This window comes from Pituophis catenifer, unplaced genomic scaffold (genome assembly GCF_029215685.1).
Source record: "Pituophis catenifer annectens isolate HBS135680 unplaced genomic scaffold, rPitCat1.0.hap2 SCAF_2, whole genome shotgun sequence".
Lineage (NCBI taxonomy): Eukaryota > Metazoa > Chordata > Lepidosauria > Squamata > Colubridae > Pituophis > Pituophis catenifer.
In genome coordinates, this window is record NW_027256882.1 from 161,377,270 (window position 1) to 161,392,699 (window position 15,430).

A 15,430-nucleotide genomic window follows, 5' to 3' on the forward strand; every position below is an offset into this window, starting at 1 on the left:
GGAGATACTACTGTGAATATAACCAGTCAGAAAATATCCATTGAATAGACTGCAAAGGGGCAAGGATATTCACCACTCCCTAATTCTATCATCTTATTTTTATCCAATTTTTTTTCTGGAGAGGTATTGTCAAGCCCAAACCCAAAGGCGACATAGTAAGATCCAATTGAGTCCAGCTCTTTCTTTGATTGCACCTAATAGCTCGCAATCAATTGGATACCACCAGATGGTCAGAGAAAAAGAGGAAGGCCAAGGAAAACCTGGTGTCAAACATTTCAGGAAGATCCAAAAAACATCAACCTTAAATGGAAGGATGTGGAGGCTGTAGCTGCGGACTGAAAATTGTGGCGTAAATCTGTAGTCTAATGTGCTTAGCATAGGATGTGATGATGATAAATAGACAGTTTGCTCTCCTAATGCTGTAACCTTCTAACCTAAGAGATATACCCTGTTTCCCCAAAAATAAGACCCAACCGGAAAATAAATCCTAGCATGATTTTTCAGGATGCTCGTAATATAACCCCCACCCACAAAATAAGCCCCAGTTAAGATTGTCAACCAGATGGGTACATTTAGTACCGTATTTCCACAAAAATAAGACCTAACCAGAAAATAAAATAATTGTCATGGCTAAGACGGGACTTGAACTCATGGCCTCCTGCTTTCTAGCCTGATGCCTTAACCACTACACTAAACTGGCTCTCTAACTACCTCAACTTTTATTTCATTGTAGTTAATCCACATTTGTTCACACGCACGCACGCACGCACACACACACACACATCTTCATTCTTGATCCTACCTCTCATTTTACACACACACACACTATTTATACTCCAGTGACCACAGTATTTGATTTATCTTTATGTTTTAAAAATTCTTTACACATTTTTTCATCTTTCGTAAATATTCCATCAAGGTACATGAACTCATTTACCTAATTAGTAGTTGCCATTTATGTATGACTTGCAATCTCTGTAACAATCTTAGCCAACAACTCAGCATCACCTGGATATTTATGTCCCAACCAACATACCTCTAACAATACCACAAATATTTCTTTTTTTCTTTTGTTTTGTCCATAAACACATGAACCACCTTGGGGACATCAGACATTCTTGCCTTTTCCTGTTCACTGTTGAATCATTCAGTGAACATCCCATTTACGCCTGTTTTACTTCCATCATATAACACTGTTATTGCACTTGGCAACTAAGCTTCAGTTCCCAACATTTTACGATTCAAGCCCATTTGCTTTATCATATACTTTTTATAAATCAGCAATGCAGTAAACATTCTCATATCCATACATATTCAGTGACTTTCTGAAGAGCAAAAATCTGATCTGAACACTTTCTGCAAGACATAAAGCTGCACCGGAATTCCCAAACGTTGCTCATTGTCATCTCTTGTAACTTTTATATGTGAATTCTGCCAAATACCTTCACAGGCACACTTGGAAAACTAATTCAGTAGCTTTTGCATTCACTCTCCGATAGGGGAATAATAAATTCACTCTTCCAATGATCAGGAATGGATTCTGGGTTCATTCAAATATTTAACAAGTCACGCAGTCCGTATTTTCGTATTTCTCTAATTTCACCATCTATATAACTGCAGCCTTACATTGTTTTAACATTCTTACAACGTTTATGATTTCCTTTTCTTAAATTCCTTGTTCAGTCTCTTCGCCCATTTTCAAAAGGTTTTTTTTTTTTAATCATCAAAATTGTTCGGCATGCTCTCTGCCTCTTTTAACCGGAACTGTTCCTCACTAAATTTGAGAGCCAGTTTGGTATAGTGGTTAAGGCACCAGGCTAGGAATTAGGAGATTGTGAATTCTAGTCCTGCCTTAGGCACAAAGCCAGCTGGGTGACCTTGGGCCAGTCACTTTTTCTCAGCCCAAGGAAGGAGGCAAGGGCAAACCACTTCTGAAAAACCTTGCCAAGGAAACTGCAGGGATTTATCCAGTCAGTCCCCAAGAACTAGACATGGGAAAAACATTTGATTACATTTTTGCAATTATCTATTTCTCTACATACACACTATGTCCATTTCCCATGCCCATTTTTTGCAACAGCTTCTTTTTTTATGCCTCTTTAAATGTCCACGGTCTCTTCCATTTTATCATTCCATCAGGTGTCCTTCTTTCATAATTCCCACAAGTGTAGGCCCACATCTTTCTGTAACACTCAGTCCCTTAATTCTTTTCTCTTCATTCCAGGCAGCTCCACATCGTCTTTCTCATGGCCACTTGCCACTCCTTCTTTGGGAAAATAATCTGTCTTCTAATGCGTTATCATTCTGGACTCAAATATTTTCTTCCTGGAGTTACTCTTCTTTAACTCTTGTTCTTTTTCTTCTATGTCTATTTTCCATAAGATCCTCCCTTGACCTTAAAAATAATGGCCAGTCACACTTCCAGAACTGCTCACCACCCCTCTATCATTAATATTCTCGCTTTACATCATAGTCATTAAGTATTCACCATTTTTATTCATTCAGTGGTTTCCAAAGGGGCCAATAACATTTTTTTGCACTCCCTCATTTCATTCCTACCCATTTATTCATTTTCCCCTTGAATTCCATTCATTCTGAAATATTTTCATTCTGCACATATTTTTTTCATAACCCGTCTCTGCTTTTTTCACTCTCACAGAATAATTAACAGTGTACATGTTTCTGGTTTTATAAACATTAACAACTTAGATAATACTAACTTCATACATATATGTTAGACCTTCCATTCATAATTAACCCCATGCTTAAATTTATCTGTATATTCATCAATTCCTCTGCACCAAACCAAACCGTTTTCATACAAATCTATTACATCCTTGTCTCTGTTTCACAGATGCACAACATATATTGCTTATTTCATTTCATTTGTTGATTCATGCTTTTTGCTACCTAGCGATTTTACATTGCAGATTGCAAATCTTCCATACCTGATAGTCACCATCAGATAGGTCCACCACTACTGATCACCCATCATGGCTTTAATCAGGCAAGATCAGGCAATAAAGAACTTTATGTGGACTATATTACCTGCCTTAGGTATACCTGTGCTATGTGTACCTTTTCCAGTCCATATTAAGGATATATCATTCAGTTTGGATACAATTTGACCAGTATGTCTTAAATATAACCAGTATGTCTTAAATACAACTGGTATGTCTTAAATACATCTAGTTTTAGCCTAAGCATTATCAGACCATATAGGGAGCTTTGGTGGCACAGTGGTAAAGTGAAGTATTGCAGTGAGCAAACTCTGCTCACAGCCTGGCATTCGATCCTGATGGGACTCAAGGTTGACTCAGCCTTCCATCCTTCCAAGGTTGGTAAATGAGAGCCAGATTGTTGGGGGCAATATGCAAATAATACTTAGCAAACTGCCCAGAGAGTTTTCTACAGGTAGTCCTCAACATATGACCACAATTAAGACCAGAATTCAGTTATAAATCATTGCAGTCACAAGTCAAGGCACCACGTGACCAGACCCAACTTTTTCTACCATTTCTTATGGCAGTTGTTAAGTGAATCTCAGTCGTAAACCCAATTCCACTGTCCCAAATGGGTATTTTTTGCCATTAAACAACTGGTCATACGTCGAGGACTATCTGTAAAGTGCTATGGCATATAAGCCTAAATGCTACTGCTATTGCTATTTTACACAAGCTGCTATCTGTAGCTGAGGGTAACCTGCAAGCCAATAGATTGTTGTCTGCATCTCATCAACCAGGAGGTATATGCAGCAAATCAAGATACACAATGTAAAAGAAATCTTACAAAAGAGACCATCAAGAGCTAAGGGAAGCTTAAGGTAAGGGATAGACGAGAGGAGACAGCAAGGGAAAAGACACAAAGATATCTATGGGAGTCCTAAATAAATGGCTGTATTAACAAGACAGATTCCCCAGAGGGGAAAAAATAGGAACCTTAAAAGGCAGAAAAAAACCCCTTTCAAAATAAAGTGGGGAGTAGAAGAATGAGAGACCTTTAAAAAGGGCACTCAGAAGCTTTAAATGTAAGATACTGCATGCCACAAGCAATAAAGATGGTTCAAAAGTGCCAAGGGGATTGTATGCTCAGTGTAGTGAGAAAGAAAAGAAAAGGGGAAAGGAAAAAAAAAGGAAACTAGCATCAAAGGACTAAAAGAGGCATAATGATAAAAGGAGAAGCCCAGTGTTTCTCTTCACTTTGGGTAGTGGCCTCCCCTGCCAACTGAGATGGGGGAATGCAACATATCTTTTGTCTTCTTGCCCATATTATGTGTACTTTTGCTTAGTGACATTTTGCAAGGAAGTCTGATGTATTTTGCATCATAATATTAGATACTGGTAGAGATAAAAAAATGGGATACTAACACAATCAAGCAAAACGTTTCTAGGCAAACTGCCTTTGCACATATGTTTATCTGGCACTTGCATTAATTAAAAAAAGAATGTTAACGTTTCATATTAATTAGAAATGAGAATGAGGGATCTGATTACTTGGTAATAGATCTTAAGAAAAGGCTTTTGGAATAGCAGTTTATCAAACATCAAGTACCATAACATATTGACTCACCTGGCTGCAAAAATAGGCAAATGCAATTTTAGGCTGCATTAGCAAAGTATAGTTTCTAAATCATGAACTAAACAAATTGGAGAATTCAGAGAAGAAGGACAACGATCATAGAAGTAGAATCTAAGGTCTACTGAAGGATCTGGGATTATTTAGATTTTTTTTCAATAAGTATGTGATAATAATTAAAAGGATAGCATGCAAAAAAACCCAAACCCTTCATTCCAAGACTGAGGGAATGAAAGAATACATTTAAAGAACAGGAAGGTAGATCTTGCTGGAAAAGCCTCTGTAGCAAAATATTTCCCAGTCGTGACAGTTTTAGTGAAGACTTCAACTTCCAGAATTCCCAGACAGCATGGGTGGCTGGGGTATTCTGGGAGTTGAAGTCCACACAACTTCAAGTGGCCAAGATTGATAAACACTGCCCTAGCAGCAAGAGTATTTGGTAGTGGCTGCTATTATCTGAAGACGCAGCGGGTTCCATTTCACTGTCTCAAACAGAGTTGGCAGACATCTCTCATGGATTCTTGTGCTCAGCAGGGAGTCAGATTTTATAATCAAAGTTGCCCTTTTTTTTTTAGCCCATGATTTTGTTTAAAAAGATGTATTGCTAAACGCATCAGTCATATGACTGTATTATAAATATAGGCTGCTCAGAAGCCTGATCAAAATGAGAGCTGCAGTGCAGGCGGCTATTAGCCCCCAAAGAGAAAAGTCCAACTAGTATGTAATTAAAGATGGCCATGGTAGGGTGAAGAAAATAAGACAAGAATGAAAGACGCAGATCCAGATGGAAGTCTGAGGGTTTTCATATGGCTGTCAGGATCAGGCTTTGGGGCAGCGGCCTGGAATCCCATTCAGCTGAATGAACAGGAAGGCTGACTTCCCAGATTAAAAGAAGACACATAATCACATACAGAGGTTGTTTTATTTCAAACGGGAAAGAAAAGATGACAGGCATTTGTTGGGAAGACGATAATTCAAAGTGCTCTTGGCAAACAGAAGGCACAACAGTGGGAGATATTTTTGAAAAGACAGTGGGGAACCGGCTTTTGACTAAAACATCTGTGTGTCAAGAATGCCGAAGGAGACCCCATCGAGAGATTTTTGTTGGCTTCCCTTTGTGTCAGATCAAGGCTGCTCTTTCTTTAGTTTATAAAAGAAAAAAACTGCATCTGTGGCTGACCTGAGATTGGCCTCAAAGCATTGAATTTTCATTATGCCCCCAAACTGTGTGCTGCCATTATTATACTATTATTATTATTTTTAAAAAGCAACACTTAAAGGGGAGAGAAACCCAATCTGGAAAGCTAAAGGTAAAGTAGGTAAAGGTAAAGGTTCCCCTCGCACATATGTGCTAGTTGTTCCCGACTCTAGGGGGCAGTGCTCATGTCTGTTTCAAAGCTGAAGAGCCAGCACTGTCAGAAGACGTTTCCATGGTCATGTGGCTGGCATGACTAAATGACCAAATGCCCACAGAATGCTGTTACCTTCCCACCAAAGGTGGTTCCTATTTTTCTACTTGCATTTTTTACGTGCTTTCGAACTGCTAGGTTGGCAGAAGCTGGGAGAAGTAACGGGAACTCACCCCGTTACGCAGCACTAGGGATTCGAACCACTGAACTGCCGACCTTTCAATCAACAAGCTCAGCGTCTTAGCCACTGAGCCACTGTGTCCCCTAAATGTAAAATACCTTGGCCTTTTGAGAGATAGAGAAAATATCAAGCTCTCGAAGAACTAAATGAATACTGAACTGATAATATTTTTATAAAGTTCTATACAAGTAGTCCTTGACTTACAACAGTTTGTTTAGTGACCATTCAAAGTTACAATGGAAAAAGCGACTTATGGCCTTTTTCACACTTAAGACTGTTGCAGCATCTCCTTGGTCACATGATTAAAATTCAGATGCTTGGCAACTGACTCGTATTTATGACCGTTGCAGTGTCCTGGAGTATGTGATCCCCTTTTGTGACCTTCTGACAAGCAAAGTCAATGGGGAAGCCAGATTCATTTATAACAACAGTGTTACTAACTTATGACTATAGTGATTCACTTAACAACCATGGCAAGGAAAGGTGTAAAATGGGGTAAAATTCATTTAACAACCATTTTGCTTAGCAACTGAAATGTTGGGCTCAATTTTGGTCATAAATTGAGGGCAACTTGTATTCAGTGCTATATACATCATAATACATATTTTTTTTCATGTTTCACTTTTCTTTGGCACAAAAGCACTTGCAAATCTAGATGACCAACTCTACAAATCATCCCTGAAATATCAAGTTTGATTATTTCTCCTGAATGTGTTCAATCGTCTTATAATAATAATAATAATAATAATAATAATAATAATAATAATAATAATAATAATAATAATAATAATTTTATTTCTATACCGCCCTTCTCCCGAAGGACTCAGGGCGGTGTACAGCCTATTTAAAAACACAAGACAAAACAGCAATTAAAATTTAAAATGATTAAATAAATTTGGCTCAATTAAAACCCCAGAAATTTAAAATACCCCAATTTAGAACTATTATGTTGATAGCCCGGCCTGGCGGAACAACAGGGTCTTCAGTGCGCAGCGAAATACCTGGAGGTCGGAGATCTTACATATTTCCGGGGGCAGTTCATTCCACAGGGCTGGGGCTCCCACAGAGAAGGCCCTCCCCCTGGGTGTCGCCAGCCGACATAACTTGGCCGATGGCACCCTGAGGAGATCCTCTCTGTGGGAGCGGACTGGTCGGTGGGAGGCTATTGGTGGCAGAAGACGGTCTCGAAGGTACCCGGGTCCTATGCCATGGATGTAGCATGCATGCATGTAACCCCTATCCATTTTATCTTCAGTTAGCTACATATATGACGTATATATAAGTGCATCCAGAGTGTGTGCACATTCTGGAATGTAGACCACCATTCAAGGTGTTTTTATGTTACTCTTCCAATAGATAAATTGCCCTATGAGAAAGAAGAGGAGAGAGGGGGCAGCATGTTAAGAGTTTCCTATTTAAGTTCCAGCAAGGTTAGTTTTTTTCACATACGTCGACTTTTAACATACACATTTTATTAATGTGGTGAACCATTTTGGGGGCGACAGTCAAACAGAGGAACATAAATCTAAACTCCCTCTATAGCCGTGATGGTGAACCTATCGCACGTGTGCCGGAAGTGGCACACAGAGCACTCTCTGTGGGCACAGGTGCCATCACCAGCTGCTCTTCTGTTTTCCGGTGTGCACATATAACCTTTTCGGCACTGAGTGCCCAAACCAGAATGCACGTGCATGTGCGGTTGCATGTGCACATGCCGGAGCACTGGAAACCCGAAGACCAACTGGCCGGTGTACACATGCCTCTTTTTTGGCTGTTTTGGGCCATTTTCAGGTCTTTTCCAGGCCATTCTCCAGGCCGTTTTCAGACCATTGTCCGGGCTGTTTTTCAGCCTGAAAAATGCCCTGAAAATGGCCCAGAAAAACGGCCTGAAAATGACCCAAAAATGGCCTGGAAAAGGCCCCCAAAACAGCCAAAACGAGCCAAAAAATAGGCATGCGCACGCCGGCCAGCTGATGTTAGGGTTTCTGGTGCTCTGTGTGTTCATATGCACATGCAGGCACGTGTGTTCCGGTTTGGGCACTCGGTGCTGAAAAGGTTTGCCATCACTGCTCTATAGCATTTCAGTCTAAAACAACAATTCTCTTTCTGCAAATGCATTAAAATCGCTTTGGTAAAGTTTATAGATATGCAAAAAAAAAACATACTTTATTTCCAGGGAGAATATTTTATTCCTACGAACTTGCATCTCATGTTCTATGCAGAAAAACAGATTTCTGGTTTTGCAATGTAGGTCACATTATTGTAAATCATCACATATGGATCAATACACTCCTCTAAACCCCAAATAAGACAGATACAAATCAGTGCTCATTGTCTGCACATTAACTATGATTCATTCAGCTCTACATTAACTTGTGCATCCAGTCAACATTTCCTTCCCTTTGTCAGCAAATACCTTAAATCCATAGCCTTGCTCAAAAATATGGAAGCCAACAGCTTTTGTAAAATTACAGAAACGTAACATATTCACCTGTGGCACCTTCTTTAGTTGTTATTAGTGTAGGAAGGTGAAAATACATAACATCTGGACACGCCTACTGAACATATTCAGAAACAAATTATCAAGACATTAGTGGGAGTTTTAATCACATCCAAATCATGAAAACGTTTGTTACCTAATCAGTTGTCTTTGAATTTTAAAGCAAAGGGGTATGTACCTTTGCCAGGAAAAAATCAATAGACATACAGATTTTAAGCTGTTTACTTTATTTGCAAATGGTCACTCAATATGCAGAACCCATGGATTTGCCAGAAGTGCAAGTAATTCAAGGAAATATTCATTTACGATCCAAAACCTGGATAGAAAGAGAAGCAAAGCCTGCCAGCCTTGTTAAATTCTGCTGATATTCACACATCCCAAAGGGCCAGCAGTCACTTGAAGTGTAGTGAGGTCCTTAATTCTCTGCAGGGTGGCAGCCTGGGCTCTCTCCAAGGTACTGGATCCATCAGCCATCTGCCTCCTTTGTTGCCTGCACACTCCCGGTGGGTTTGCCAATTGGAGTTGTTTCGGAGATTTGTCGCTTCCTGTTCTCAACATACACAAGCAGGCAGAGAAAGACCAAAAGATGGAACAGGTCTAAAATACTTTTCAGGCTAAAACAATCAGAAATGTGCATTGACTTAGACTCTGACAGTTACTTAAGAAACTATGAAGACGAATGCATTCCCATTCTTTAATATTTCCTTCTTTAAGATAAAATGAGCAAGTACCAGAATCTGTCTCCTCCTTTCCTCCCTCCCTCCCTCCCAGTTTTGTCATCTTTGCAACTAAAGTGGGTCAGGAGTGCAACCCTCCATTTATTGCATAAAAGCAACCTTTTCCTTATCTGGAATTAAAAAAAAACTCTGTGGAAGCACATGTGTTTCTTCACAACTAATTACTAGCCCTGAAAAATGTATCACATTTCTCTAACTTGCATTTAAGAGAATTTAAAAGCCTCCAGGATATTTCCATCAGGAATCAGGTGCCTTGCTTCTCTTCTGAGTGAAAAGCCAACTGGCAGGAGATTCTAAGCCATTATTAAAAGGAATTCTTGCTATTGGTTAATACCATGTTACTAGGCATCAATGTAACTCAGCCACTCTAATTACTCTACTTGTTATTTATTTAATCCTCTGAAATGTGAACCTGATTGAAAGATTTGAGACAAATCAATCTAGAGCTTGCAGGGGCATAGAGTTTGTTTAGACAGACACCCAGGGTTGAAGCTTAAATATAGGCAGCTTAGACAAGAAATGCAGACCAGAGGATGGATAATATGTCACAAATAATCATTATTTTTTTTTCCTTTTTAATTATCTGTCTGGTCTTTTTTCACATACTACCTCCCGCAGAATTTCTATTTTGTTTATAGACAGATGGAGGAGGAAACTAAATAAGTTGATTCCATGTATTCCTACAGGGGATCCACTCTTGATGGTGCAATATTTGACAAATGATGAAAAATTAATCACCACCCTGGTCAACATGCAGTCACTCAATTCACTCACCATATGTGTTACAACCTGTTTGCATTTCAAAAAGAATAGTAGAATGTAAGGCTTGGAAGGGACCTTGAGATAATCTTGTCTAATCCCCAATGGATTCCTGCCCAGTGAAGGAATCCAGCACTGTCACATCCCTGAAAAATGGTTTATGCAACCTGTTTAATACTTCCAGCCAAGGTGAGTCCATCACCTCCTATGACAGTCTGAAGAGCTCTTACCATTGGGAATTTTTTCCTGATGTGAATTTAAATCTACTCCCTTGTACTTTTGTTCCTTTTCCTGCCTTCTAGAACAACTCTGAACAACCCAGCCCTATTTTCCACACAGAAGTCCTTCCGATGTTCGATGATACAGTAGCCGTCATGTCTCTCCACACTCTTCTCTTCATTGAATAGCCTTTAACTATTCTTCATAGATATTTCTTTCCAGGCCCATGTTCATCTTGCTTGCTTTTTGGACATATTTGAGCACATACATGTCATTTTGAAAAGGTAGTGCCTAGAATGGATGCAATAATCTAGGTATGATTTGACCAATGCAAAATGAAGAAGAATTATGATTTCTCTGGATCCTGACACTATATTTCTCTTATGCAACCCAGAATTGCATTTCTTTTTTCTGCTGCGCAATGACCCCCCGTGGCTTAGATCCACTTTGTGATCAACCCCACACCCAGATTCGCTTTTGTGTGTGTTGCAGCCCAATAGAGTTTCCCACCTCTTGTTCTTATGTTTTTGATTTTTCTTACCCAAAATAAGGGATGCACCTTGCTGGTCTCTCCATGTTGATTCATTTGTCAGGATAAGGAACCTCTTGATATTGTCTTCTAAGGTCTCACCTATTTTTGCATTATCCCAAATCTGGTCAATATATTTTCTAAACCCCTACCCCTACCCCTACCCAAGTAATATATACATATGTTGAATAACACAAGACCTAGATTGGAATCCTATGGACTGTCATTTGATGCTTTGTTCTACTTCGATGTGAGGCCTCTGCTGGTCTTTCATTTCAATTCAATTGTTCAATAAGCTTTGTATGAGTCAAACGTCTGTCAGTCAAAAGGAAGAGAACCATCTTATTCATGAATAGATTTCGTTCTAAAATTAGATAATTTTAATTTTTTAACCAAAATTAAAATAATATAAGATTATGCAGCTCTTGAATTGCACAGAGTTCTAACATAAAGAAAGGATATTTTCATCAATAAAAGGGGCAATCCAACAGGTTACACAAAACTCTTCAACAGGCACAGGAGAAAAGTAAGTTGCAGTGCATTTTGTGTAAAGCTTTAATATAAGAAAGCTTCTACGGTGGCTACCTTGGGGAGAAGTTACACAGACAAAGAGAGAATTCATTAAATAATTGTTCACATAATAAACTTGCTATGTAAACAACAGGTTAAATATAGATATATGAACTACATAGATAAGCTTATTTTTAATATAAAGTGGAACCACCCCACCTAAAAACACTGACCTTTCAACTTAACTGGGGAGATATTTGTCTGTCTATAATATGCACAGATTAGTCTCAATTAAACCCACTTAAATTCAGCTGAGTTAAGTAAGGAGGAGATAAGGAGATAAAAATATTAAGATTAACAACAATTAAAGTATCTGCTTAGAGCCTTAGAGTGCTTTTTTCTTAGATTGCCTTATTAGCATTAGACTGTAAATCTTTGGTTCCTGGAAGAAAATCCCAAGGCCACAGGTTGGTAAAATCTCTTGTGTGGGTGGAGGCGTGAGATGAAAGAGATGAATTTACAAACTCTATCAAATAAATATCTACAGAGGGGTTTTTTTCTTTTCTTTTCTGAGTAGAAAATCCAAGAGAAAAGGAGACACGTTAGAAGATGGGTCAGGAGAGTCCATAGCTTTAAAGCCTTCCTAAATATGACTCAGGGCTCTCTGTTGATTTATGCTGGCCTTAGAGCTATTTCAACCCTTTGGATGAATGGAATGAAAATTATTTGGATCTTCCAAGCACCACAGGTAAAACTTGTTCAGATGAAATGGATTATAATCTCATTCAGAAGACTCTCTGAGCAGGTTTTGCTAAGGAGGGAAGTGTCCTTCTGCCAGCGGAACAGGGCTCTGCTGGTAGGAAAGGAGATCCATGACTTTAAACTGTTGGCATTGTTCCAGCTTGCAGGAGGCCCTGAAGGAACTTGCTTGGAAGCTGGTGCAAGGCAATCTTGGCAAAATCCAAGCCACTTCTGTTCTCTTATGAGGCCCTTGGAAGGTGGTGATTTATCCAATCCAGATGAGGGTAGATGTTTCCCTAGGGGTGTGTGTGTGTGTGTGTGTGTGTGTGTGTGTGTGAAAGCAATTATAAGTACTGTAGCAAAACAAAAATATATGTACCTTGGAACCTTTGTCTTGGTATCGGCCAACAGCAGTGGTGGGTTGCCTCCAGTTCGGACCGGTTCGCAAGAACCGGTAGTAAAACCGGCGGGAGGCTCCGCCCACTGACCCAGACATCATCAAAGTTGATCTGCGCATGCGCAGAAGCTTCTGTGCGAGCGAAGTGAGAGCACATGCATGGGCACAATGCAAACCGGTAGTAAAGATAAGTAGCACCTACCCCTGACCAGCAGAGATTTCATGATCTGCTGCTAATCTCATTTAGGATTGTACTGCCCAGTTGCCATCCTATATAAAATTGCTTGACAATAAGTGCTACAGAGCTCAATGGTATTAACCTCCAGGTAGGCATGCAGGGGGATTGCACCACAGGCATTTTTCCAGCGGCCTGGAAGGTTGGTTAGAGGGACTACCTCCATTTTACAAATGGGATGCTTGATTCTGTTCTGGGGTTTAAAAATAGCTGGATTTACAGTTATCTTTCAAATATGTACAAGGGCCCATGGATTGCTGAACCGGGTAATAGTATGTGCTTATATGGGTAAAGGAAACGATTTAGTTTTTCTACTTTGTGATAATATATAGGATTTCTTATTTTGGCCTTTCCTATAGGATTCTCTCGCCCTCACATTAATCTGCTTATACAAACTTTCATCTTCTTAGAGCCAACCTGACTCATTGTTTTTAATGGATTTATCCTCATGCTCTGCTACTATAATCAGAAGCAATGCTCAGGGACATTATCCCATGGCGGGGAATTGAAGATCGGCTTGACATGATTTATCCAAGGTCAGATAGGAACATTGTGATGGACAGGCTGAACCGAGCCTAGTCACTGGCAACTCCTTTGTCTAGCTTTTTCACTGAACTTTCATAGTCTCATGCAAGTGATGGTAGTCTCCTCTACAAGGAATTTTAGCAAGCTGTTGCCCCTATACTTCATACTTGTTGCCCCATAATTCTGTAGGGCACCACATTGGGGCCAGCTGGCTATTGTGATGGTGCAGTGGTTAGAGTACAGTGCTGCAAGTTATATCTGCTGACTGCTGACTGCCGACTGCCGGCAGTTCGATTCTCACCAGCTCAAGGTTGACTCAGCCTTCCATCCTTCCGAGGTCGGTCAAATGAGGACCCAGACTGTTGGGGGCAATATGCTGACTCTGCAAACCGTTTAGAGAGCGTTGTAAAAGCACTGTGAAGTGATATATAAGTCTAAGTGCTATTGCTATTGCTATTGCTAATGTGTGCATGTGAAATAGATCATTTTATTGACGACAGACAATTTAGGAATGCATCTTGGTTCACTTTTGCCTCAAGGCAGCTGGTGACATGTTTTTATCAACCGAAAGCTAGGATCTGCTTGGAAAACCTACAGCTATACTAAGAGATCAAAACAGGAGACTTTCTCTCTCTTTGTGCATTGTAGTTGAATCGGCCATAGACTTTGTTTCATTCCAATGCGTTTGTTCCATATCGTGCTCGTGAGGCTACTGATTGGCTAAGGAGCACCCTGTATGCAAATGAAGCCCAGTGCCCATGTGAACAACTGTGTGCAAATGTTGCCTCCTTGCAACTGGCGTTTGTAAAAGCACATGGCTTTGAGGGTGGCACCCAGCAACATCATTGCTCTCTCTAGTAAAACACACCTCTCTCCTCAAAGATGTCAGGCAAGAACCTGACAGAACTATAGCTTTGGTTTTTATTCTTAACAAGGTATGAAATCATTTAGAAGAAAACGGTACAGACAGTTCTCGACTTACAACCACTCGTTCAATGGCCATTTGAAGGAGTTACAATGGCACTTTAAAAAAGTGATTTATGAGGTTCCTCACACTTATGTCTGCTGCAGCATCCTCACGGTCATGTGACCAAAGCTTGAGTGGTTGGCAACCAGCATGTATTTACAATGGTTGCAGCATCCCAGGTACATGTGATTGCCATTTGCAATTTTCCCAATGGCTTCCAACAAACAAAGTAACTGGGGGAAGACAGATTCACTATATGGCCACATCAGGGGTGGGTTCTACTTACCTTTACTACTGGTTCGCATCATGCCCGCGCTCTCTCTTCTGCGCATGCACAGATCACCTATGATGATGTCAGTGGGCGGAGCCTCCCACCGGTTTTACTACCAGTTCTTGCAAACCGGTCCGAACCGGGGGCAACCCACCACTGGACTACATGATTAGCTTAACAACTGTGGAAAAAAAGGTGATAATAACAGGTGTGTCTCGTCTAAAAACTACCTTGCTCAGCCACAGAAATTCTGATCCCAACTATGGTCATAAATCAAGGACAACCTGTACAGTTTTCTCATCCAAAATCTGGTTCTTGTTAAATATGTCCTTCCCTCCAGCTAATTCCATCCCCTTCTCCTTACCGCAAAAGGAGGAGGAAAATCTGGCCAGAGGAAAAAATTGCAATTGCCTGGCTATTAGAAACTGAGAAAGAGAAAAGAACAAAGTGAAGTGAGAGTGGCTGGCCAGGAAAATGAACAGGCAAATATAACTAATGGAAATATTCTCTTAGCAGAGGAAGAACAATATGGCATAGGAGCGTTTGTGCATTCATAACTGTCACAAAAGAGACAGTCAGACAGATCCAAAAGGAGACATACGAGAAGCCTACAAAATAAATGGTGCAATAGGAAACTGATGCCAAAAGAAATGTCCCCTGTGCTGCATTTGGTTAGGAGGAGAAAAATCTGGGGGTCCAAGAACTATGGAAACTTCTCTCAGCTGAACTGCACCCCCCAAAAAAGCTGGTGTACTTCTGCTCTTCCCTCTCCATCCCTCCACTGTAGCCCTGCTGCCCTTGTTTGCAATTAGAAGAACTTATGACCTAGAAACTGACAGAGTCAGAGATAGCCAAATATTTGGTGGCCTTCTTTG